This window comes from Lissotriton helveticus, chromosome 7, assembly GCF_964261635.1.
Source record: "Lissotriton helveticus chromosome 7, aLisHel1.1, whole genome shotgun sequence".
In the NCBI taxonomy this organism is placed as follows: Eukaryota; Metazoa; Chordata; class Amphibia; order Caudata; family Salamandridae; genus Lissotriton; species Lissotriton helveticus.
Window position 1 is genome coordinate 745,164,891 of NC_136068.1, and position 27,864 is coordinate 745,192,754.

The window sequence follows — 27,864 nt, forward strand, 5'->3', positions numbered from 1 at the left end:
ATTATAAAGTTGAGTGGGATACAGTAGAGTGGCAGAGTAGAGTCACGTGATATGGGGTGGCTTATGGTGGAGTGGCATAGAGCGGAGTGGCGTAGAATAGAGTAGCATAAAGTGGAGTGGTGTGGCGTAGAGTGGCTAAGAGTGGCATAAAGTGCCACAGAATGGAGTGGTGTAGAGTAGCGAACAATGGCCTAAAGTGGAGTGACATAAGGTGGAGTGGCATTGAGTGTTATAGAATTGAGTGGTGTAGAGTGGAGTGGTGTGGAGTGGAGTTGTGTAGAGTGGAGTGGCATAGAGTGGAGTGATGTAGAGTGGAATGGCATAGAGTTGTATAGCGTGGCAAGGAGTGGAGTAGAGTGGCATAGAGTGGTGTAGAGTGAGATGGAGTGGCATAGACTAGAGTGGGGTGGTATGGAATAGATTGCCATAGAATGGCACAGAGCAGAGTGGCCTAGAATGGCATGGAGTAGCGTACAGTTGAGTAGAGTGTGGCAGGGGCGTGGCTGCAGAGCCAGAGCCTGGGGCCGGTCCTCCAATCAATCCATCTCATGCAGCTGACCCCATGCCACTAATGACCTTTGCCCGTGTGTAGTGGGGGTTGCCCACAGGACCTTGCCTACGGCCAGGCATCTTGGCCAACCCCCTAAAGGCAGGCAAGCTGAGAGGCAGATTTTGACTTCCATGGACCCCAACTCCCACACGCCGGCCTTATTGTAAATGGGGAAGGGACATGCAGCCCCCCTCCCTGGGCTTATTTCTGTCCCCAGGTACCCCATCTCCCAGGGCCTAATCTTTTAATAATTGGGGCTGGGGTCCCATGCCCCAGAGCCTGGCTAGGAAATGGTGGGTGCTCTGGAGCCCACCACGGACACCCACTTCCTCTTTGTTGGAGGCCATGCGGGGAGTCCCAATGCCACCACCGCCCTAGCTTGCTAACCGCCTCCAATGGGAGCCGACATTTCTCCTGCCTGCAGAGAGCAGCTAAAAATGCTGCTTCCTGCGGGTGGGAGTAATTTTCATGCTCCTGCCCGCTGGGAGCAGACTTAGGGGCTGATTACGTTCTTGTTAGAAAGGCCTCCATACGGGTTCTGGAACAAGCAAATCCGATTTGAAGCCTATGTTTCTGACCGAAACTTCCCCGTTCCGAATGACCAAGTACGATGCGAAGATCTCGCTGCCTCGATCAAATAGTTTCTGTACCCGATTGTGGAGCAGGGGTGTGGGCGGACCGGAATAACAGGCGGGGAGGCCGGATATAGTGTACTATGGTCAGCGACTTTTATTGAAAGTTCAGGGCAAAAGTCTTTTCGAATCAAAGTACTGATGGATGAGCCCCGGGGGGGGGGGGGTGTGCAGGGCTGGGGTAGCTGGGATGGGGGTCTGGCGCGGTGGGGTCGTCTGGATGGGATCTTCTGCTGGGCCGATGTTGTCTTTTCCACGGTAGGGCACTGGTACTCCTCAGAGGTATACAGGGGAGAGAAAAGTACCGGGCTGTTAGTCCTAGGCGAAAGGACTTCTGAGTACTTCCACCTACACCGGGGAGTGAGGGAATCGTAAACCGAGCGTGAGGAAGGGACGGTAGGGTAGGGTGGGAAAAGGAAAGCAAGAGAGAGGGAACGAGAAGAGGGTGTTGCGTGTGGCGGAAACGGTGCTCGGGTCTTCCATACAGTGCCAGTGCTCTAGAGTATAATATACAGTGCTTTCGTGCTCGTGAGGCTCTATTTACACTATTTTACAGCTAATACAGGGGGAAACATGGAGAAAGGATAGAGTGTACTCACGTGCCCCGCCGCAACTCTCCTCCGAGTTGCGGCCGCTCTCCAGCCACCTCCTGAGGACGCCACCAGTCTTCGGTCCAGACGTCCTCCTCCTCATCCTCATCTCGGTTCTTCTGCTCTGCTCCGCTCACTGTCAGTGGTTCTTTGCTTGTCGCTGCCTCCTGCCACGAGTCCGCTGCTTGGAACGCCTCTCCTTCCTTCCTGACGGCTTTTCTGTGTTCCGGGCAGGTTTCCGGTAAAGCACTTCCGGGGTCAGAGGCGATCGTTTCCGGTTCCTCAAAGGTCGCCTCACCCGGGGTCAAGGGAGATCGCTTCCGGTCCTTCGGGCTCGGCTGTTGTTGCCGGTTCCTGTAGGGGAAGAGAGAGAGGAGGAGTCCTGTTTAAAAGGGACGCTGCATGACCGGTCGCGGTGGTCAGGGACCCCAGGCTCGGACGCCTACCCGGGGAGGTAAGGGCTGCTTCTTCTCCACATCCCCTTTCCCTAGCAGTCTTTCTTGTAGGGTTTGATGGAGGTGGATAGCGGGAGAGATAATCTGCATTACCCTGTTCCAGCCCCTTTCGGTGTAACGTTTTGAACCGAAAGGGCTGCAGAGAGAGGAACCACCGGAGGACTCGGTCGTTGTGGCCCCTGTTGCGGGCCATCCATTCTAGCAGGGCGTGATCAGTGTACAAGAGAAACTCACGTCCCTCCAGGTAATACCGAAGGCTTTCTACTGCCCATTTAATAGCTGGTGCTTCTTTTTCGACAACTGCATAGTTCAATTCTCGTGGGAAGAGTTTCCTACTGAGGTATAGGCTTGGTTTTTCGACCCCTTTCGGATCCTTCTGTGACAGGACAGCCCCCAAACCCTGATCGGAGGCATCAGTCTGCAGGATGAAGGGTTGTGTATAATCGGGACTGATTAGCACTGGTTCAGAAATCAGGGATTGTTTGAGTAGGTTGAATGAGCGTAACAGCAGGGGAGAGGGATGTTGTAGTTTCTCTTCTGTTTTTGTGGCCTTTTTTAACAAGTCGGTCAATGGCGCTGCGGTTTGGGAGAAATTGGGGATGAATCTCCTATAATACCCCAGCAAACCGAGTAAGGCACAGAGTTCTTTCCGGGTTTGAGGGAAGGGTATGGCTTGGATGGCCTTGATCTTGTTGTCCTGTGGACGGATGACCCCTTCTCCCAACAGATATCCCAGGTATTTCACACTCTGTGCCGCTAAAGTGGTCTTGGAGGGGTTGATGGTGAAGCCATGATTCCCAAGGGAGGTTATAACGGACTGTAAATGGTGTAGATGTTGTTCCCAACTATCACTATATATGACAATGTCGTCTAGGTATGCCCCGGCGTATTGTGAATGGGGATGTAACACCAGGTTCATAGCCCTCTGAAACGTAGCCGGGGCTCCGTGAAGCCCGAAGGGCATTACCTTGAACTGAAACAAGCCCTCTGGGGTTGAGAACGCAGTCTTTGGTTTGTCTTCTTCTTTTAGGGGGATCTGCCAATAACCCTTGCACAGGTCAAGGGTGCTTATATACTTGGCCTTGCCTATGCGTTCCACCATCTCATCTACGCGGGGCAGGGGATAGGAGTCGAAGGCAGAGATCTTATTCACCTCTCTGAGATCGATACAGAATCTAGTAGAGCCATTGGGCTTAGGAACTAGGACGATGGGCGAGTTCCAGCTGCTGCTGGAGGGTTCTATGATGCCCATTCTCAGCATCTGGTTCGTCTCTTCTTTAATGATGGCTCTGCGTGCTTCAGGGATTCGGTAGGGTCTTTCTCTCACTGTTTTTCCCAGTTCCGTGTGGATGGCATATTCCACTACGGTGGTGTGTCCCGGTAGGGATGAAAACACCGTTTGCACAGAGGACAAGGACCGTCTGAGGTCCTGTTTGTTTCTTTCAGGCAGGTCTGGATCAAGGCAACCTTCAAAAGGAAGGGTTTGCATACCGGACAGGACAGGACGGGCCCCTCCCACTTTTTTAGGAGGTTCACATGGTAGATTTGGGTGATCCCTCGGGTGGAGTCAGTTTCGACCTCGTAGGTAACAGGAGTCACTTGTCTTAGGACGGGGAACGGGCCCTGCCACTGCCCTAGCAGCTTATGGTCAGAGGATGGCAGGAGTAACAACACAAGGTCCCCAGGGGCAAAAGAATGGGCCTTGGTCCCTTTGTCGTACTGATGTTTCTGCGTGATCGGGGCGGCCACCAGGTTCTGCCTCACAATCTCCCTTATCTGTCCTAAGTGGGTCTTGAGATTGTCTACATATTCGGGTAGAGGCCTGGTCCGGTTCGGTTTCCCAGGCCTCCCGAGCCATGTCTAACAGGGTCCGGGGTGCTCGCCCATACAACAACTCGTATGGTGAGTATCCGGTACTACTTTGAACTTTACACCAGATGGCGAAAAGAGCGAGAGGAAGCATCTAGTCCCACCTTTTGCTCTCGAGGCCTAGAAGTTTCTTAAGGGTGGTTTTTAAGGTAGCGTTATAGCGTTCCACCAACCCGTCAGTCTGGGGGTGGTACGCCGAGGTTCTTATTTGCTTGATACCCAGATGGGAACATACTTGGCGCATGAGGGAGGAGACAAAAGGCGTCCCTTGATCGGTCAAGATCTCGCCTGGAAAACCTACTCTAGAGAAGGTGGAGATGAGGGCCTTGGCTATGTTTTGGGTGGTGGGTTGGCGCAAGGGGACTGCTTCCGGGAAACGGGTGGCATAGTCCACCAACACAAGAGCATACCTACACCCACTCCTAGAGGGTAGCAGGGGTCCTATAAGGTCCATCCCTACTCTGGTAAAAGGGAAATCAATGAGAGGGAGGGGTTGGAGAGGAACCCTCGGGGGACGATACGGGCTGTTTCTCTGGCAGACCGGGCATTCCCGGCAATATCGTTTTATTTGCCCGTGCACACCAGGCCAATAAAACTTCTCCAGAATCGTTTGTCCCGTTTTTTCGTCACTGAAATGCCCTCCTAGTAAGTGGCTGTGGGCCAGAAACAGTACTTAGTCACAAAATAGTCCAGGGATAACCAACTGGGGGGATTGCTGGGGCCCTCCCTTCCTGTACAGGAGTCCATTCTTTCGGAAGAAGTAAAGACCTACTTGTAGTGGGTCCTCATTGTCCAGGGCACGGCCCTAGGCTTCTTGTAACACAGGGTCTTCTTGTTGGGCCGCGCGGAATTCCCTATCAGTTTCCCACGGATGGTTGTCCACCTGAGCGGGGTAGGCCATGGTAAAGTCCCTTTTTTCTTTCTTCTTTTGGTTTTTAGACTTGATCGTTTTGGACGGAGAGTCCAAAGAAGGAGAGACATGGGGAAAAGGGGCTTCCGCACACCATTTCTTCAGGGAGTCTGTAGTGTCCTGAAGGAGGTGGGGAAGACCACTGTAGTCGCTACCCAGGATAGCTTGTTCGGGGAGATCGGGTACCAGACCAACCGTTAGCAGGCTTCCTTCGTCTGTGGGGTGTTGCACACGCACTCTGGTTGTTGGGTAACTCATAGTATCACCGTGGACACATTTGATGGCCACTGTACCTGTCACTGGTCTGACAGGATGTGGCAGTTCCTGCGGTCGTAGAACGCTATGCCGACACCCCGTGTCGGCAATTGCCATCATTCGGTGCCCATCAATCCGTACTGGACACCGAAAAGGCGGAGGGGTGGCTTCAGCGGTGAGACAAACATAGTTCTTGGCCAGTCCTATGTCCATGGGTTCTTCCTTTTGTGGGCATATGGGAGCTATATGCCCGTACCCACCGCAATGGTAACATTGAGGACCGGGTGGGGTTGGTCGAGGCAGGACAGGGTAGGGCAACAAGGGAACAGGGTCTGGTTTCCAGGCCACGGGAGGGGGCCTTTGGGCCCGGGGATGACTGTCATGTGGTATGCTAAGAGGATGTTCGTCTTTGGTTCGCTGGGACTCCTGGGCTCTGCTGTAGGCGCTGGCGATTTCCACTGCACTGTCGAGCGTCAGGCGAGCATGTTGGCGCACCCATTTCTGGGTGGCCGGATGTAAGGACGCTAGGTACTGCTCTAGGTAAATTTTTGATAGGATGTTTTCCTTGGTGGCGGGCTTCAACCATCGATTGGCCAAGTCCTGTATACGGAACGACAACGCCCGAGGCGTTTCCTGGGGTCCTTCCCGTGCCTGACGCAGACTAACCCTGTACGTCTCGTCGTCTATCCCCAGACGCTCCAGGATGCAGGCTTTTATGTCGTTGTAAGGGGTTTGCCCCTGGATGTTGGCCTGCTGGTAGGCTGCCTGCAGCTCACCCGTCAAAAGAGGACCAAGGTAGTGGCCCCATCGGTCGGCAGGCCAGGCAGCAACCTGGGCTAGGCGCTCGAAATTCGTGAAGAAGTAATCGGGATCTTCACCCGACACATATTTTTGCAAGACCACGGAGGGTAGCGAGGCAACCGGTCTTTGTTGCCCCATGACGTTGGCAAGTTTCTCGAGGGCTTGATCCTGCGCGGTGCCCTGGCCCTTCAGGACATCATGCAGCTGTCCGCGATCGTCTTCGGCCGTCTTGAGGAACCGTTCCATCATTCTCCCTAGCTGCTCCTGGCTTTCCGCCAGCTGTTTGACTGCGGCCTCCAGGCATCCGGGGTATCCCACTTCTGACACCAACTGTGGAGCAGGGGTGTGGGCAGACCGGAATAACAGGCGGGGAGGCCGGATATAGTGTGCTATGGTCAGCGACTTTTATTGAAAGTTCAGGGCAAAAGTCTTTTCGGATCAAAGTACTGATGGATGAGCCCCGGGGGGGGGGGGGATGTGCAGGGCTGGGGTAGCTGGGATGGGGGTCTGGCGCGGCGGGGTCGTCTGGATGGGATCTTCTGCTGGGCCGATGTCGTCTTTTCCACGGTAGGGCACTGGTACTCCTCGGAGGTATACAGGGGAGAGAAAAGTACAGGGCTGTTAGTCCTAGGCGAAAGAACTTCTGAGTACTTCCAACTACACCGCGGAGTGAGGGAATCGGAAACCGAGCGTGAGTAAGGGACGGTAGGGTAGGGTGGGAAAAGGAAAGCAAGAGAGAGGGAACGAGAAGAGGGTGTTGCGTGTGGGGGAAACAGGGCTCGGGTCTTCTATACAGTGCCAGTGCTCTAGAGTATAATAGACAGTGCTTTCGTGCTCGTGAGGCTCTATTTACACTATTTTACAGCTAATACAGGGGGGAACACGGAGAAAGGATAGAGTGTACTCGCGTGCCCCGCCGCAACTCTCCTCAGAGTTGCGGCCGCTCTCCAGCCACCTCCTGAGGACGTCACCAGTCTCCGGTCCAGACGTCCTCCTCCTCGTCCTCGTCTCGGTTCTTCTGCTCTGCTCCGCTCACTGTCAGTGGTTCTTCGCTTGTCGCTGCCTCCTGCCACGAGTCCGCTGCTTGGAACGCCTCTCCTTCCTTCCTGACGGCTTTTCTGTGTTCCGGGCAGGTTTCCGGTAAAGCACTTCCGGGGTCAGAGGCGATCGTTTCCGGTTCCTCAAAGGTCGCCTCACTTCCGGGGTCAAGGGAGATCGCTTCCGGTCCTTCGGGCTCTGCTGTTGTTGCTGGTTCCTGTAGGGGAAGAGAGAGAGGAGGAGTCCTGTTTGATAGGGACGCTGCATGACCGGTCGCGGTGGTCAGGGACCCCAGGCTAAGGACTGCTTCTTCTCCACACCGATCTTGTCAATTTGACTCGTTTGCAGCTGTATCGTGCTGCGCAATGGAGCCGGCTTCTCTCAGTGAGATGAAACAGCTGTGGGAATCGGACTAAGGGGGGCTGTAGCGGGCCCCCCTTCACCCGGGGCCCTCCGAATTGGTTCCGTGGGAGTACCTATGCGTCCCCCCTTTCCATGCATGCACAGTGTGGCGGGCACCATGGGGTGCCCGCCACAGGGTGTATGCTTTTCCTGACCCACCCCTTTTTGCTAAAAGAGCCTGTGTAAGCAAACAGTAAACAGTGTGCATGCTCCCATAGAATTCAATGGGAGTCTGAGCGAACCTAGTCCGTCACACCCACTCACTTACCAATACAGCCACTCAAATAGCCACTAAGTCACCCACACTGCTACTCAGACACCTACTTGCACACCTGTACCGTCACTCAGACACCCACTCACACACGGATACACACAGTGACTCACATAAACTATGTCAAAAAAGGAATCACTCATTAGTAGCACATTAAGTATACTAATTTAACTTTTGAGGTACCTCAGTATATACATTTAACACACAAACATGTTTAGAAAACACTCACAATCACTGGATGATGTCATCATCTGTAAAGTTATTTGTGAGGTCATCAGTGATCTCACTGACCATGTCAAGAGCGATGTAATTATTACAGTCATAAGCAGTGCATTGCGGGGGCGTACGTTATAGTTAGCTTAGGGAATTATAACTGCTGAATTTCTATGGTTTTGTACGAGTGATTTGTGAGCCTAACTATAATGTCCCTGTAACCTTTGTTTTTTTTCATAGAATTTCTAAGGTTTAAAAAATTATTTTTCCTAACTATAACGTCCCTGTAACGTTTGGTTTTTCAGTTAATTTCTACGGTTTGTTTTATGTTGTTTTCCAAGTATAACGTCCCTGTAACCTTTGATTTTTTTGTGAAGTTAGAGTAAATAAAACGCATTTTTATTTATTTAAAATATGTTGGTATCCTTATTTTTTATGTTTTTCAGTTCATCAGTACCTCAGCGGTTCCCGCAAGACACTCTAGTCAGCCAAAACTCTATGGCTTCCTACTCCGGTCATGTGATCGTAATGTAACCACGGTGCCAGAACCGCGGATTCACCAAAAATGTATAGAATAAAATTCTTCCTATATACAACACTATTTCTGATTTTGTCAATTGGGTAGACATATTGGAGGTGTACAATGCATGATAATATAATTCTTTTTAAGTATAACTCACTCGAATTAATGTTTTATGGTATCGCAAATCTGCCGATCAGCACAGCGGATTCACTTCGAAAAACCAGCAAAATGTCCTCATTTCACTAGACACATAGGGACCACACCTTATCTTCCCATTAAACCCCACCCAAAATGTTCAAACTTTATTAAGACTGGATGATCTGCTGCTTTCATTGTTGTAACAGTCAAAAACTATTTACAATGGCTGCAGCATCAACACCTGCTCCAGCAGAAGATCATGTTCTGTTAGAAGTCGAGGAGGATGAAGAACATGCAGCACCACGGAGCAAGGAAAGTGATGTCTGGCGATACTTCAGTATATCTTCAGGTGAAAATTGTCAAATGTAATACCTGTGGCAAATCAATTTCACAAGGAACAGCTAAATATTACAGACACTGTACCTCTTCCATGTTGATATTAAAACAATCCATGAGAAATCGTACCACAGGATGATATGTGGGAAAGAAGCTGCTTCCCATCCTTCTGTTTCATTTCCAACTGTTGCAGCACCATCCACCTCAGCAACCATAATGGTGGCAGCTGTGGCCACTAATTTGGCATGAATAACAACCCATTGTTCATGGTGTCATATGCCTATTGCACTAAATACGTCTGTTGCTGAGTATTTACAGGCTGTTAATATTCATCCTTGCTAGCGTTTCTTGCTATTACCATCCACATTTGATGGCTCTATTCTTGACCTTGATATCATGTCCGGTGACATGGAACTGGTTTTGGAATGGTTCAGTACCATGTTTTTTATTTAGTACATTCATCTTTTTTTAATTATAAAAATAGTCTTAAAAAAGGTTATTTTTAGAATCTAACCAATTAATCAAAAAAAGAGATGTGTTTTTATTTTATTTTATTCGTTTATATATGGTGTATACGTGTGTGTATGGGTGTGTTAGTGTATGTATCAGTCAGTGTTAGGGTATGTTTGTGTGTGTATGAGTAAGTGTCTCAATAACTCAGTGAGCGTATTAGTGTGTCAAAGGGAGTGTAGGTGTATGTATTAGTGAGTCCTAGGGTATCTCAGGGTGTGTATATGTTTGTGTGTGAGTGTGTTAGTGAATTCATTAGTGTTTGCATAGGTGAGTCAGTGTATGTATCAGTTTGTCCTAGGATGTGTCAGAGTGTGTACGAGTGCATGAGTATGTTAGTTAATGTATTTGTATGTTCATGGTTGTGTCAGCATATATGCAGTCCTGCCAAGTACCAAGCATCTGGCGATAGCATAACGCATTTCAATGTGGTGGTCCACATCACCACACCGAAATGCATTAGTTACGCATTATAGCGATGCTCAGCTGTAAGTGTCCACAGCTGGCTGACTTGTGATACAGACCAGTGAGTCCTGAGTCCAGTGACTTTTGAAATAATACAGCCTGCGCCAGGCAGGCTGTGTGTGTGTTTCAGTGAGCCTCGCCTGGCCAACCCCAGCCCACCGGGCTGCAGCACCTGCATCATAAGTAAGTGCCAGAGTGAGCTCAGCTGCGGTATTTGTTCTAATAAAGAAACACTTGCCACTTGTTATGCAGTAATTTAATTGCTGAGAGAGCCATCAACCCGGTGGCGGTGCCCAGTTATGCTCTCCCACGGCCACAGAGCGGCCACTCACCTGCACCTCACTCTGACGACACCCGCTGCCAAGGCTCCGTAGCACAGTGAGGTGGTCCGTGCCTGGACACTGGCAGGTACCCGGTGTTCGGGGATACAAAATATTACACAGCAACGGCTTGGCAGGGAGCCTAACTCTCAACCCAGATTGAACGACAGTTCCCTTTCGTCACTTCGTCTGTGTTCACAACCATTCCAGCTTCCAACAACCTGCTTCCAGAGACAGGAACCTGGACTTCGCAGCCGATCGGGCCTGGGCAAGTCTGCCGCCAGCCAATCAGTGCGTGTCCCTTGAAGGGTGCCCGGACCAAGCGGTTAAAAGTGTTTTCGGCAAGCACAGTGGTATAAACGTTTTTGTGAAAAACTTTGACCCAAATCGCTTTCATTGATCTTACTCCTTCATGTAAGCATTAAGACCCCAATAAACTTTATTAATCAATCAGATGTCTTTTGTATTTCAGTACCACCACCACCCTTTCGGAAGTACGATGCTGCTACCATGAGAGTTTGCTTCACTAAGCGCCACTGTGATGTGAATGGGGCCACTTAGAGGAACGTGCAAAGCACAAGTAAATAAAGGTGACTAGGGCGTGGTGAAGATATTTTTTCACATAAACAGTAATTTAATTATACTTTTCAGGAAGCAAGCCCTGTCGGAGAAACGTGCCGCTAATACCGCAAAGCCACACATTGCAGAGGTTCAAAGAAAAACTTTCAGCAGATGATGCAGAGACATTTATTTTCCAGTCATGCATTCGACTTCATAATTTTGAGTATGAAGTTGAATTTAAAAGTACAATTCTTCCATGCAACTGGTCACATCCTAGTCAGTTAAGGTTAAAGGCTGTTGCTTATAAAGTTGAGGTCTGAAAACAAGCCCAATACCTTTAAACTTAACCATAGGCTACTGTTATCTGTGGGTGAGTGGGAGCTGCTAAGGCCCCTTCCATTTCTGGTGATTTGCAGCAGTTGTAAGATCTTCTTAAGAGTTTTTCGTTGCTCAAATGGGTGTTATTTCTGATACTGATATGTTTCCCTCCTCTTATTGCTTGATTTCGAGAAAGTGTCACTCATAGTTGTCGAAATGTCACTCATAATTGCACTGAAATTATGAAAATGTCACACATAGCAAACTGAAACCTTGGCAGCTATGTATATATTAGGGAGTCCTCGGTTGTCTCAGGGTGTGTAGATGTAAGTGTGTGAGTGTATTCATGAATGAATCCATGGGGGTGTCAGTGTATGTATTAGTTAGTCTTAGTGTCTCAAGGGGCATACGAGTAACTGTTTGAATTTGCTATTGTATGGATTAGTGTGTTCATGGGTGTGTCAGTGTATGTATGTATGTGTGTATGTCCATGAATGTCTCAGTGTGTATATGAATGAGTTGGCGATTTTGTCAGAGAATGCATGTGTGTCAACAGGTGTGTAAATGTATATATTAGTGAGACCTAGTGTGTATCAGACTGTGTATGACAGAGTGAGCATGCCAGTTAATGCATTGGTGTGTCCATGGATGTGTTGGTGTATGTATTAGTGAGTCCCAGAGTGTGCCAGTGTGTGTATAAGTGAATGGGTATGTCAGTGAATGCATTAGTGTTTCCAAGGATATGTTAGTGTATGCATCAGTGGGTTCTAGGGTGTCTGTTACTCTATCTATTTATATATATTATAACAATTATATACAGAATTAATTACCAGAATATGTCCAACAATAATTTAATGCATTGATCGGTTATAAAAGAGAGAAAATAGAAATACATGTTATTGTGACATATTTAAAAGTTTCATAGTAAGGTTCAAATCTCTGAATTATAAATATGTATATTAATATAAAAGCAGTGCACAACTGTAACACTGTAAAACAAGTATATATCTCTGTTTGAAACATATTATTTTTTGTTTTTTTACTGTTCTCATGTTTTATACTTGTACATCGTACACAATGTACTGTATAAAGAATCATTGTTGAACAGTGGGGAAAAATATAATGTAGATTGTAGATAAAAAACAGAACTGCCCAGTATTACACTACAAATAAGTGACACTTTGCATCGCTCTCACAAACACTTAGTAAATTATTATAGCTAAATGTACTCATCTAAATCATCTAATATAAACAAATATATACCCCCCCCAAAAATGATATGATATTGCAATAGTCCATTACTCGAAATAGATTTAACACTTATTCACATTCCAGAGTACATTTCGAAGATATCACCCCTGGTAGGCTGAATCATGTCTTTAACACTGATCATCCATAAAAAAAGCTGTATAACACTCTTTAAATGCTAATCTTCATTACAATTTTGGCTGAAGTAAGAAGAGATGTGAATTTGTTTGAATCTGAGTTTGCTGTCGTTGCATTCTGTCCATCCATTTTTTTTTAATACACAGTGTAGTGTCCCAAAGTAATATGAAGTCCTTCATGAAAGAGAATAGCCAGTGTTGTGTATATTCCAGAAATTGACATTTGTCCTGCTTTGAGGTTTGTATTTCAGTTACTATTTTTGATCCATCAGCTCTGCATCGCTGTAAAATCAATATAATGTATTTCCACTTCTCTGTATCTGCAACATAGACATACAATCTGATCTACAAGTTGAGCAGGTCATATTTTGGTTTGCATTTTTCATTAGCCTGTCAAAAAACACAGTTTTACAATCTGGTAATGTTAAGTAGATAAAGCTTTCCAAATTGATTTGAGTAGTAAAAGGAGCAATCGTCACAATTATGGTTCCATGTGTAACTCAGTCCAAATAATTAATCAATATTAACTTCTTCTTCCTTCAAACATCACCATAATAAATTCATGAGCATCTTGTTGACTGTTGAGAGAAAATACTACAGATCCACTATGCATGTCTACTGCTCGAATGCCTGAAGCAGAATTTACTACAGTCCTATCGCTAGATAAACATTACAGCAAAGTACACAGATGAGAGAAGGTTATGTTGTCTCCTTTATGTTGAATTTCATTTATAAAATGTGGTAAATGGAAGAGTACATTGAGAACCACATTTGCATAGCAGTTGACATTGTTACTGTTTTTCAGCTCAAAACCTACAATATCTCCCTCAATTTTCAATGTTCTCATCTTAACAGCATCTTCCTTATTTTTTTTTGTGCTTCTTTTGAGGCTTACCAAGCTTCTGCTTAAGAGAGATTATGTATCTCATAAATGTCCTAACTGAGGTCCATATACACTTCCTAACCAATTGTATTCTCTAACACAACTAGTATCAGCACTAACTTTCTTGTCATCAAAATCAACCAAAAACAAACCAGACAATGCTCTAACTTGCGACAATGCTACATATGACTTACCTTCTCTAAATACAGTACTTCCAATATTAATAAAAACTGTATCTACACCTAAACCTTGTGTTTTATGAACTGACAGCATATGCTAGAGAGAAGAGGAACTGTTGGTGCCGGATATATAAGTCTTTCACACGCAGAAAACATACAATACATCCGCCATTATGCTTTATACCCTCATTCTGATAATATTTTATAGCTAGGTATTCAACTTCATTCCTATTTGGAAAATTAATTAAATCAATAACTGTATCCATAGCACCATTTACCTATCCTACCCCAAAATGTTAATTATGTCGCATAACTACTCTAAAGTTTTTACAAAAACGTAAACACTTTTCTAATCCAGGAGTCCTAGAGTTAGATTTTTCTAGTGAATCCAGTTTTCCTTGAAGTTTTTCATTTACCACTATTGTTACTCCCTGGTGTTTTATTTTGTCAGTAGCTATAAGTTACAAAATGTATTTCTGCTCCAGTTTGACCAATTCTTCATTACAATTGGCACACTCTTCAAGTGTAGGCATGAAACAAACTATTGATTTTCCTTCTTCAATCAAATTGAATATTAGCAGTGCTGCTGTTTTCTTAGGCATAAATATGTTTTGATAAGACAAGTTTCTAAGGTACTATTACTTTCCTGTATCAGAAATCCAACTCTAATATATTTCAGAAATTTTCTATATATCTCATCAGACGCTTGACGCATATTCTCCAGTAGTTCCTTGTATTGGAAATTCAGCCAAATGTTTACATTTCCAATACTCCCTGCAGAATTACCAGTTTGTTCATGCAGAAGTGTCTTGAAAACAGGCTCTCCTTTCACAGGGGTTAGTTGCAGTAAGTCACCAAACCCAGTTAAATGCTTTTCTCCGAAGAGAACAATGTAATCTGGTCTTAAAATCTGTTGCATTCTTAAATGAACAAAGGCAAGCATTACATTTGAAACCATGCTTACCTCATCGATGAGTAAAAGCTTAATTTTCTTCAAAACTCTTGCTACCTCATGACATGCTTCAACAGATAACTTCTGTTATTCTACTTTATTATCATGTTCTACAGGTAGCATTAATAGTCGATCCAGTTGGTGATGTTACTACACACGACAAATGTGATTGTTTTGTCCTCTGTAGGTAAGCAGTGAACATTTTAATTAAAAAGCTTTTCCCCAAGCCAGCTTGACCACTGATATATAATAGAATTGGTTAAAGGATGAACAATTGCATTCTTTCTTCTCATGGAGAAATCCATGTTCTATTTTCTCTTTCACTTATGTATAAATGTCCTTCTGTTTATTATTGAGTTGTGCAACTAACTGCTCCAGGTGTATAGTTTCTTGTCTAGCTTATTCCATTGGACTTTGCACCTCATTCATAGCTATTGCCACTTAATTTTGAATAATAGGTGGTCGAAGAGGATCTTGACTGAGTGATGCAGAACTTTGACTGCTTTGTGAACTGTCTTTAGCTACTTCTACCTCAAGTGTTTCTTCTTACTGAATCTCGTCAGTTAAGATTTGCACATAATTTTGGAAGGCTAAACACTCAATACTACAAAGAAGAAGACAGATTTCCCTCAATGGCCACACAACTTTATCGTAAATATATCTCTAATTAGTAACGAGATATTGGTGACAAAAGTACAACAATCTATTTTATTTTATTCAAAAAGTATGATGTTTATTTCATTTTCTCTAAATTATCATTACTCTTTTATATAGGAATATCTTTCCTTATTTTTTCACAAGTAGAAAGTTACTATATTTTTCAGAAGAAAGTTTTTTTTTAAATATAAACATTTTTTAGATTCAGACAAGGAAAAAAGAGAACAAGAATAAATACATACAATACATGACTATATACAAAAAATAATTTGTTATGCACTACATCCAGATCAATGTGCCCCTGGTAGAAAACAATCTATCACAACATTCTGACACATACACACCCTCACTACATACATCACCACACCATCTGAAATAGAGTAACTGAATCATAAATGGCAGAGAAAATCTGCCAAAATATATAGGTCTCAGAGCTGAATCTAAGACCCCGCACTTGGTCGACGCGCGTTTCGGCGGCTCAAGGCCACCTTCTACAGGACCTCTTTCAGATACGCAAGCCAAATATCCAGGGGACCTACAATTATAATAAAAATTGTCACCAAAAACACAAGAATGTCACCACATCATTACATTGTTGAAAACATCACAAAATACTCCACGTGACCAGGCAATATGTCAGTATTGGCTCCCCTTGTTGTTGCACTGATGTGGTCTTGCATATTCAGGTATGTGTCCAGAGATATGCCTAAAGAACTTGTGGAGCGCAGTTGAGAGCCGTGAGTTGTTTGAGCCTGTCTTGAATGGGTGCAGAATGATTATGGGGGGCAATCAGGAGGAATTCCGTCTTGAATGTATTTAGCATAAGGTTATTGTGAGTTAAGCATTATTGAGTTCTCAGAAGCGCACAGTTAAGAGTTTTTATGTAATCCGGTAAAGCAATTTTCATGTACAATGGAGTGTCATCGGCGTACATGTGGTATTGAATGTTAAAGCAGTTCAGAATTTCAGAGAGGGGTTCCATCAACAAGTTGAAAAGCATGGGAGAGAGTGTTGAACCTTGAGGCTCTTCAATTGAGACTGGAGTACTGTTAGTGAGGGAATGGTTAACCTTGATTCTTTGAGTTCTATTAGGTAGGAACAAGGCAAACCAATTTAAGACAGGGACCATTAACCCCATCCTTTTTTCAAGACGATCAAGAAGGTTTTCAATGTAATTCAATTATCTTTATTCGGATGTAAAATATCCATAAAAGTACAGAGCAAAATACCAACACAAATATACATTCGAAAAATCATCATTACATAGTTAAAACGATAAACACGTGACTTAAAACAATAAATAGACAGGACATAGGCATTGTGCAAAACGGCGCGGTGAGTTCATCATAGGCTTATGATTTGAATGATACCAATAACAAGGCGTTTCCTAGAATGTAGCAGCATAATGTAAAAAGGTGCGAATAGTTTAACAGATAGCAGCTAAGTAATATAAAAACACACATTTGATCAAAGACCGATAACAAGGTGTTTCATGAAACATAACAGTATAATGTAATAAAGTGAAAATAGTTTAACGGATAGCAGCAGAGTTATGTAAAAGCACAGTCCAGTATAAGCAGCATGGTACAATAAAATGCATCTAATTGGACTATGGGATCCACATAAAGGCAAAGGATGTGAAAAAAGTGCAATCAGGTCTACTTATATAGTGCTCATGGAGGTGCGGGAACGAATAGCCATTGTCATAAAAGTGCTAACGCGGAAATTTACATTTTCCCCGTTAAGCTTAAGGATATTCCTATAGGCTACCTCAAAGTCAGTAATGGCCAAAGCCTTAAAGAAGGGAATCAACAGCTGTTTACTATATATTTGGTAAAAGTTACAAAATAATAGAAAATGTAACATAGATTGATTACCACGATTACTGCAGGGACAGGGCATTTGCTCCAGATTGATGTAAAAGCGTACAGGGAAGCACAGTAGGTATTTTAGAGTGCCAGCCCTAACGCGAAAGAGCAAGCTTCGGTCCCAGCGGTTAGTGACTTTTAGGAAATAGCTAGCTGGCAATTTTGCGGCGGGGGATGGGGGGGGGGACCATCAGCGTCCACCATAATTATATACCGGGCAACTGAAGATTTCAAGAGATCTTGTTAATATCTCAGGCCGCCATAATGTTCATACAAGGCCTCCTGAATAATCTTTTTGTTAATACCCACCATATGACTTGGGTTTGTAAAGATATGGGCAAGGTTTACCAATAGTCAGGCTAGCCTTGAAAGCCGCCAACCACGGTATGTCTGCGCCTTTGTCACATTTAAGGCAATAAGGTTTTCATGTTTGACCGTGTCAAATGCCGAGGACAGACCAAGAAGAATAAGTAGGCAAGGTTTGAATTACATTGAAAACCTTCTTGTTCTGGTCAAGTAGTCACGCCATCATACACAATGTGTTTTAGAGCCGTATCAGTACTATGTCCCACTCTGAAACCGATTGGAATTGGCCAAGGAGCTGAAACTTCTTGATGTGGTTGCAGTGTTGTGTGTGTCTGCATTTCTCAAGCAGTTTGGCTAAAGATATGATATTAGAAATTAGACAGAAATGGTTGCGATCAGATAAGTCTGCATTTGGCTTTTTGGGGTGTGTGGGCTGATTTGTACTATCTTGAGGCAATCAGGAATCCTACCCGGTACATGTGCACTTAGGGAGTCCGAACCACTCCTCCCCCAGAGCCATCAGCCCCGCCCTGCCCTAACCCAGCCCCGCAGGACGACGTTATTATCATTTTATTTTTCCTGCTCGGCTCTGATAGCAGTGGGCTGAGCTCCTCCGCCTTAGCGGATGACCCGCCCCTGCTAGCCAGCACATACATGTGCATGTGTGCTGATACACCAGCAGTGATATTGGACATTTTTGACGGAAAGACATTTTAAAACAGTAAATTACGAAACATATTATGCATGGGACGCACAGTAAGTAGCTCCTGGGCCCTCCCTAAAACAATTTAAAAGTAAAAAAGCATTAAACCGCTATAAACTGAGAAGTGGGTTTAGGAATGGGAGGGGCCTGGGAGTATTGGGTGAGCCCAGAGGGTTGCTTGGCAGCTTGGTCATCTGGGAAGAAGGAAGGAAGAGATGGGTTTGGGGCTGTAATGGGGTCAAGTGAGGATGAGGAAGACGAAGCCATGCGCTGCCATACTAAACACAAATAAAACGGAAACTTACAACGTAAAAGGACATTTACCCCCCCCCCCCTCCCATATTAGGAGTGGAAGGTACACTCAATAAATCAAAAATCAAGAATTGTAAATGCTTGAGGGGAAAAATAAACCCAAGAATATGTACTAAAAAAAATAATAATCAGGAGCAGGGAATTGAAATAGACAAGAAAGTCACTACAGCCAAAGCATGTGCCGATGTACCGGATGCAATGTACAGCTCGCGCTTGCTGCAGCGAGGCCGCAGAAAGAATGGACAGATGTTGGCAAACAACTATTAGAGTGGGCACCCCTAGGGCAGGTGTGAGTGGGTCCCCAGCCCTTCTGTGCTTGTTTTCTAGTACACCTCCGCTCGTGTCTTTGTACATTATATATCCAGGGGGCTGGGCGTACCATGTATAGGCAATCTCAGGACTCGTCCAACTCGCGGAGAAAAACAAATACATTTAGTATTGCGCCCAAAATGCCGCCGATTTCAGCTCTCGCAGCGAACGCAGATTTTTGCGGACGTTAATCCCCTGCCCCGTTGGTGTTTGCATTTTTTCGCATGAGTGGATCTGGGTCAGGTGGAAATGTTTCCCCTGTGACATCAGAGTTTCAGGTTCCTGCCTCAGAGCCGCCCCCCTCTCGCCGATTGGCGGAGCCTCTGGAACTGGCCGGTTCACCTTTATGGGCACACAGAAGCTGCCAAGGAAACCGTGGACTCTCACCGGTTTTCGCAAGTGGGCTGAACCCACGGATCATTGGACTTTCATCCGCAGCGCTTCGCTGGGCGAGAATCTTATGGGGCTTCGAGGCGCCTGCTTACCGGCGGTGCAGGTTACAGGGCAGGAGAGCAGCAGGTGAGCTCTTTGGACTTGGTTACAGCCTGCAACGTGGTTTTATGTTTCATGTCATTGGTATAGCGCCTGTGCCGCTTCAATGCGCTAAATATTCTGTTAAACCGCGTAACCGAGGGAGGGGACTAGCCTCATTGTTACGTGGACTTTAGACAGACCTAAAACTGTCGCCGCCAAGGATTAGTAGATTGTCGCGTCTTGATGTTTTTCCCTATGCATTCTGGGACTTGTGGTTTTGCTTTTCCTGTTATAAATGCTGGGGTACAAGAATGCAAAGTAACAGTAACACCTGTTGCAGCTTATACCTGGCATAGGACAGACCTCGGATGTATAATGCAATGATGCCATATGTTAGGCGATTATACCTTTATACATTGGAAAAAGCAAAACACAGATGGCATGGCATGTTTGCTTCCAATGCTAACTAGTGGGCTTATTGACAAGCCCCTTGCGCCGCCGCTGCGTCACTTTTTCCATTTTGAAAGTGACGCACTGGCGGCGCAATGGGCTTTTAAATAATCCCCTGCGTGTCTTGGTCAAATGTAACAGGAGGACTGTAATATGTGTCGCTGTTTTTCACACTGACACAACTTTTCCGCCCCTGGACTTCACTTTTACAAGTCATTGTTTTCAAGGTTGACAATTGATTCCATTCAAGCAAAGAACTGATTATATTAGTTTATCGAGAGATTCACGATTGTCTCGAGATAATTACATGTATATCCACAGACATCCGATATGGAGAAAACCGCCTCTATGTAAAAATCTTAAATAAACGGGGACGGGCTTCAGAAAGTAGCGACCAAAGGCCTTAAACTGGCAACGAGGCGTCCTTGGGATGTAGCCATATGGTTAACGCCAAATGTACTCCTTGAAAAAGGAATTCCCCGCGCAAGGTGCTGTAGGGAAATTGCTTTAGTGCAGTCGGCGTGGTGGTGCGCACTTTCATATCTGGGTGGTGATTGTTTGTTGGTCTGTAGGTTTAGCTGTCATTGTTTCGTTCGAGAAACGTTTCCAGAACGCCCACCAGATACCTGTGTAAACCGCTCCTCCACAGACCTGTCACCTCACACAATGCCACCTGTGGAATGCGGTAAGGCGCTCATCACACGGCAGCCGTGTAAAGAGCGAGTTTCACACGGTGAACCATAAGGTGAGCTGGGAATCCTTGCACGTGGGGTTTCAGCGCGTGGCGAAGGTTATGCGCCACAGGAATACATGTAGGCACATAAAACTGCCAAAGAAAAGGAAAGCCGCTCCAGAGCGCTTGTTTCTGTAGCAAGTCGAAGTATTGTATTGTATTGTATTTCTGTTATAACCCAAGATCTCTCAAGGTTCCCAGGACCATGGGTGAGTAGCAGTGAGTTGCTCTCCCAGGCCAGGTTTTCCCCTCAGCATTCTAATAAAATAAACACCCAGCTGACAAGTTTCCCAATTTAATGTCTGATGAGCTGCTCCAGAACACGTTTTTCCTTGGAATTCTGGGACTTGTAGTCCTGGTTTTTATATTGGGATAAACAAGACTCAAAATATAAAAAATCTGGACTAGAGCAGCTCGTCCCCATTGACCTGGAAACTTGGCAGGGCTGTAAACCGGTGTTTAAGACTTGGATTGCAAAGAAAACACCTGGGCTGGATGTTATACTTGCATGGAGTTAGGCTACTTGGAGTCTGTGTATTACACGTTTAAGAGACCGAATCCAAGATAAAATACTGCACTATATGAAGTATTCACAAATGACACAGGACATTTCCAGAGCAGACTATTGCATTCATTTGCATCACTTTCATCTCTAGTTTCTGGAAAAAGAGAGTGTAATCAGGGTTTAAAGTGGGAGGAAAAAAGTAAGGGGTCTCTCAAAGGCCCATGGCCTATGTAATTAAGGGTGTGGCTTACACACCTAACTAAATGCCTGTGAATTCCACACTGTGTCTCACACCTATTATTTTGGTTCCGTTCTTAGCTCCCTCTTATTGCATCTAGATATAAAACCAACCAGAACTATTGACTTTGTCAATGGTTGTTAGCTAGTGAATTGAAATGAGTAACAACGACTATGTTACAAATCGTAAATACTGAAAATAATTTAATTCTGGAATTGTGAGATTGAATTAAACATTTCTGAGGCCCGTGGAAGGGGTAGTGTTCTCCAGAGTGTCACAACCACTCCTGTTATGTTCCTTCTATGTTAGACAAATACAACATCTTTCTCACCACATCTTGTCTATCTGCCTATCCTACACCTCCTCTCTTTCCTCTTTAGCACCCTCTTTTCACTCTCTCCTTAATGCACAGCTTCTCCTTTAATTTATAATCCCCACCAACACACAAATCATCCACTCGCATAAAGAGCCATATTTTCTTTTACTTTTGCCTTGTGGATATTTTAGCAACTGTAAATGTGTATCCCTGTCTCACATATTTGCACAGAATCACCATTAGGACTGAAATAATTGACCATTGCTCTGTGTGTTCTGCAGAGAGGCCAAGAATTGGATGACCATGTATTCACCTTTTTGACCCACTGACAGACACTGTTATAAACTGGCACTATTTTCAGGCCCATTAGAAACACCTAGAAGCGACTCAGTTCAAAGTATGCACTTTCCAAGAGTAATCTGCTACAGGTAAAACAAAATGCAGAAACAGATCATCCTGGAAATAGCAAACACTCTTAGGGAATGCAAGATTCAAATAATGCATGTAAAATATAAACAGGAACTAAATTGTTGATATGGATTACTTTAACACTTTGTACTTTCATTGTTCATGTGTTTTTGCCACTGGAGTAAAGGACATGAATAAAGAGCTCGTTTTTAATTACTACAGGCCTGAGACCTGGAAAGACCTGTCCCACTTAAAACCCTGATTGTAGCGGTTTGCTATAGGTGCATTCAGCAATGTTATACCTTGGGATTTGAAACCTGTCGTTGGGAGCGATGTTTGTACTCCGAGATGCTCTTTTTTCAAAATACACTTTCATTTCATTGAACTGACTACAACTCCCTGAATGCATTAATATGGTTAATGGCACCCAAAGACATTTTGAGAGCCATTGTGGTGTCCTGCTAGTGAATATTTCCTTGGCGCCAATTCTGATTACTTCTGTTTTGAAAAGCCTCTACCTAGCCTCAGATGCTTGAATGTCTACCGGAGGCTCATACAGTGACTCACTAAAAAAGAGAGAATGTTTACAATAGGAACCTTTTGAAACAATCGTGATCTAGGGGGTTGTGTGGTGCAATTTTTTGGGTAATTTTGAGTTTCATATGCTGGAGAACAGGATAGGAAAATGTGAAAGTTCCTCTCTTGACAGCAGACGCCATTTTGGAAAGGTAAGAGCACGGTGTGTGCCTCCAGGCCGCACCTCGCTCCCGGATACAGTCGCGCGGTGTGTGCTGAGGATATATGCCTCTTCCAAGGCCTTTGTTCGAGCCAATCAATTATTTGTGTTTCAGGGTGAGCCAGGACATAAAGGAACAGGGAAATGAGAGCAGAAACAGTAGCACTGTAATAGGTTACTTGAAGCAGGGCCTCTGTTTATCTCGGGCTTCTCCAAAGACTAGCTCGTGAGCTACTGGTAACTCCCCGGCTACCTGTCAGTGGCTCTCCTGTGTGTAGCCCAGCCTACTGAATCACTACCTTTTGCTTGGTTCAATTAATATGTGTAGGCCAAAACCGTAGTCCAGGTAAAAAGGTGTGTATTTGCAGAACTCCTAAGGTGATGTTTGATGAAAAATAGGTACATTTCCAAAATAAATGAAATGCCGATTTTTTTTGAGTGATCAATCATGTGGGGATAATTATTACTAATGTTTTTACTTTCGTGGCAGGGGCACTGTATCTTTTTGTCTTAATAAATTACAATTATCACTTTACTAACTACAAGTTTTTGTGCCAATACGTTGCAACCGCAAGTTTCAGGGGTGGTTGGTATGATTGGTTTATGAATGTATGTGGTCTGGATTACTAGTGAGACAAGGTGTGGATACAACATAATCCGAGACTACGTCATTGTAAACAAAAAAAGCCCTGCATCTTTGGCCAGTGGAGTAGGAAGGGGGGTGTGGCGGGTGCCGGCCGCCCCGGGTGTCATCAATGAGGAGGGTGACAAAATGGCAAAAATTTGTGTTTTAAACACATATTTTTGCCATTTTGTCAAGCCGGGGGGGGGGGGGGGGGGGGGGACAAGAAATTTTGCGCACCGGTTACCACCTGACCTTGCTACGCCACACCACTGTCTTTGGTTGATTTGTATTAGATACATAGAGGTATTCCAAGCTGACAAAGCTTTTTTTTTTCCATTACCATTGGCAACTAATGCACCTAGAAGATAACATTGCTGCAGGTGGTCACTAATGTAATCTTGACCGATGTGGTCACTATTACAATACTAATAATAGTAGCTCGCGATGATGTTCATTGAACATAAGTAGTTCTTATCATACAAAAGGTTGGAAAGCCCTGGTTTAGCCAGACGCGGTTGCTCCAGGCAAGAGTGGTGGGGCGGGGGAAGTCGACTGACGTCGGGATAGGGAAAATAAAATAAATAAATAAAACCTCTTACCTTGTGCTCACCCCATCCCCAACTCGGCGAGTGCAAGGTAAGTGGTTTTATTTATTTTATTTTCCCTATCCCATCCTCTGTCAACTTCGCCCCAGCGCCCCTCCGCTCTTACCTGTATGGGTCGCACCTGGGTTTAACTGCTTTCAGGTGGAGCTGCTGCCCAGAGCTTCTAACAACCCATTGGCAACTTTGTATCACAAAATAAAGACGCTGTACCATTGTCAGGATCACTGGAGTAATGCAGGAGGGGAGGCGCAAGTTATGCTGCAGGGATAACTAAATTATGTTGCAAGAAAAAAATATTATGCGATATAAGGTAGCACACTCTATTGTGGTATTCATAATTTTGCCAGCTTACAATGTTAACACTGCCTAGACAAAGGTTGCACCTAATCTGCTTAATTGTAACACCTAAGCAGAAAATGCTGCAGCCACAGAATCACATTCCTTAACATATGTGTGCTAATGTACTGCTGGTCAGATCTGTGTGTAACCTACAGACCACGGAACTCCATCCTGGACGTGGCCAAAACTGCCTTTAGTCCTTTTGAGGTCACTTACTAATTATAGTTAAGTTGCAGCGCAATGGATATATTTTTTGTGCCTTGCGTGTAAGCTCTTCTAAGGTTCTCAGGGCCATAGATGACCAAAGGCAGGCAAGAAGAATCCGCTTCCACCCCACCCAAAAGGTCTGATGGGCTGGTCAGCGTGAAGGAACAGTGCTGGACTTTTCGGAAGAGAAGGGTTCAAGGGAGTGAAGGAGCACAGACCCCAACCCCGCCACCCCATCACCGTTCAATGACAATTATAGTGTAAAATACACAAAGGACACTGGTTCGGAGGGCGCAGTGGGCATACGAGGACCGATAGCTGGTGTCTTCTCTACACCGAATGGTGCAGATCCGAACACTAAGCTCCTTGAAGTAGGTGTGTGGCTGTTCCAGAAGCCAATGCAGTTCCGCCATGTGATGGGTTAAAGGCAGGGCCACTGGACTTGCATAGCAATAGAGGGCCACATGACGTGGCAGGACTTACTAAATAATGTGGCAAGAGAAAGCACATTATGCAGCATACTTTAGCACAATCTGTGGCAGCAGAATGTTGCTGTTTTGTCATTTTAACGCCCATGATTAATGTTTGGGCATACGTTTCACCTCATTAGTGTCTCCTAAATACCGCAATCAGCAGCTGAAAAAGGACTAGTTCATCTTTGCAAAGGATCCAGCACTGTCCAACTACACATCTCCTGTGATGCTTTTATAGTGACCTTTCACCCATTTCAGGCAGCTAATATTTTTTTGCTGAAATCTACAATTTCTGTAGCACATTGCACATTATGTGGCAAAGGTTATCAATCCAAAATTTGATGGAAAGCTCCATGATTGCAGAATCACATAATTCCAGTGGTTCTGGGGATGAAAGTAAACTTTCAAAGACCAGGACACACTTATGGGAGTGATTTTTGACATTTTTGGAGTACAAGTTGTTGCTGGGGTGAAATGTTTTGTGCTCTTCCAGTTGCACTGTTTCTGGCGAATGTAGATGGTATCCCGCCATGTCAGACCATCTCTTGATACCACTGTTATTGTGTTTTACTCAGGCTGTCTGAGATGACGGCCAGCGAGTCCAGCATTGGGCAAAGAATGAGTTGGGTGGAGCATTGTGTGTTTTTTTAATTTATTTATTTTTGTCTTTTTTTGTTTTTTAATACCTAATTACTTGAAGATTCCAGGTTTTGTTTTAGGTAGACGTCATCAAGCTTCGAGATGGGATCCATACAGGAGGCAATGCCAGGGGCGGGGCATCGCTTCCATTTGTGCACCTGGTACAGTGGCACCGGGGACCAGAGGCCTGAGTAGCCCACTGAACCTTTATTATTATATTTTATAATTACAAAAAGCAGCCAGTGGGAGGTTCCTTCCTTGAACTAGGGCTCATGACTTAGTGGTTAACCTGCTGGGTGCTGAAGGACACAGTCAGGCTTTCAGTGGTCCCGGAGTATTCTGGGCCAAGCGAGTCGGAGCCCTGAGCCTGGAGAATGACTACGGGGTGCCCGCTCTGGTGGGGGCACTACCTGAGAAGGTCCTACTTGTGTTAAGAGCACGTGACTGAAACGTGGACGGCGAAGGAGGACAGAAAGATGCCAGGATCCCTCGAGAATTATTGAGAGAACAGAATAGGACAGGAGGCAGTGTCAGAGAGCTGACAATGTTAACTCTAGTTAATAAGTCGAATGATGACACGTCACGGGGCTCCTCGTGCAGGTTTCTGCCCCCTGCGCATGCCCATCCCCCCCCCCCCCCAAATCCCGCCCCACTCTCCCCCCCACCCGCATGCTGGGAGCAGCAGTTGGCTTCAGGCGGGGAGGAACAAAACAATTTGGCACGCTCACTGTTCTCAGAAATAGATTCCGGGCTGCGCTTTGCTGTATCTCAGTGTTACTGCCCACTAACTGTTCATGCTGGTATGTGATCTATACGTTACCGGGCTCGTTAGAAGTGAATGTTCACTCTGCACCTGTTTGTGTTAATTGTGCACCACCCGGAGTCTGAGGCAGTGACGCCACAGCTTGAATGTATGGTATATATGGATGCCTCCCGAGCTCACAGGCCAGATGATGGGTAACCGCTGGAATGTGCCACCATTCCTTGCTCACTTCCCTTGTTTCACCCTCGGCTCGTAGCGCCTAATGTATCAAAGGGATTCGCCCATCCGGTGTCTTGGGGAAATGTGTTGATAGAAAAGGACCGAAGAGTCTTTTCTGCATTTTTTTTCTCTTTACCCACCCTTGCTGGGGAAAATGGCATTGCTCCCCTGGAAGAGAATACCATCTATCGTATTTACCATAATGTATGTTGGATGTGTATTGTGCTGGAGGAACACTTGGGGTGTCTTCAGGGTACAATGGTCTTGGTGTATCTAAGGAGGTGAAAGCAGTTTGGGCGTTTGGTGGAAAATGGATGTGTTTAGCTGCTAGAGGAAAGTGTAGAAGGACTGTGAGTGTTGTAGGCGATGAGGACTGTCTGAATGGCTCACGTGGGACAGAGTGATGCTGGACAGTTATGCAGATTTGAGATGCCTTCTCAGCCAATCCAAGCTACGGCTAGTTAGTGTAAAGTGATGTTGCGTTCTGCATCCTCAGGTACTGTCACTTATGAGCCGCATGAAGAGAGTTTTTTGCTGTCACTCTGGCCTTGTGCTGTCCATGAGCCAGAGGGAATTGGACTGTATCCTGTGCCCCTATGGGAGGCCGTGGAGGGCTCTATGGGCACAAGTTGTGGGGGAGCAATGGAGATCACACAGGATTCAAACTGCTGAATTCTGGGATAGTGGCAGTTCACAGCTGTTTGGAAATGTGTCCCAATTGAAGCCGTTCAGTTTGGGGCATTTTATGTCGCACATACTGAGACTCCTGGGAGGATAAACGGGGGGTGCGCTCCTTTTACACGTCTGGGGCACGGAGCAGCACCAAAGAGGTTTGTTGCAGGACAGTTTTTGCGTTGCGCTGCAACCAATCTCTCCCTTTGCAATATGCAGGAACCTCAGCTGTCCACCTGCCTCCAGAATCTTAATGAACATGGAACTCCCTCCTCACCCCCCTACGGCTGACCCAGGACCATCTCTCCTTCAGGAAACCACTCAAGACCTGGCTGTTCGAGCAGTAGCGACTCCCCTCCCTCCCAGCGCCTTGAGACCCTAACGGGTGAGTAGCGCGCTCTACAAATTATTTATTTGTTTTGATTTGAAGCAGGAAACTGAATGCGGCTCATTGCAAAGATGGAGGCCTCCGAGGGACATCTCACCCCCATCCTATCTTTTACACTGTTGCTGCATTAGGACCCATGTCTGATAAATAGACAGGGGTCACAATGCCACGACCAGTGTCACACCATGAATGTGACCTCTGGAGATGGATTCAGTGGTTACTGGAAACACTCTGGTTGCTCCCCAATGTCACTGCAGCCTCTGCCTCTGCTGAAGGGCGTAAGCTGTCAAATTTTGACAGCGTTCACTTGCGACTGGTTACCGCCTACCAATCGCAGGCACAGAACATTTCATGCTTTGCAAA

The 27,864-nt window shown here is 45.4% G+C and overlaps 1 protein-coding gene across 2 annotated transcripts in view; it reads left to right on the top strand.

The window, feature by feature from the left end:
• The first annotated feature begins 19,049 nt into the window (after nt 1-19,049).
• The window catches only part of SHROOM1 (shroom family member 1), a 291,553-nt gene continuing 282,738 nt past the window's right edge, over nt 19,050-27,864 (top strand). The window contains exons 1-2 of one of the 2 annotated variants that reach the window (XM_078653087.1): nt 19,134-19,230; nt 27,333-27,498. The gene's annotated coding sequence lies outside the window, so the exon portion shown is untranslated. Of the gene's footprint in view, nt 19,231-27,332; nt 27,499-27,864 lie in introns of both variants that reach the window. The other variant, XM_078653086.1, reaches the window with a different exon arrangement.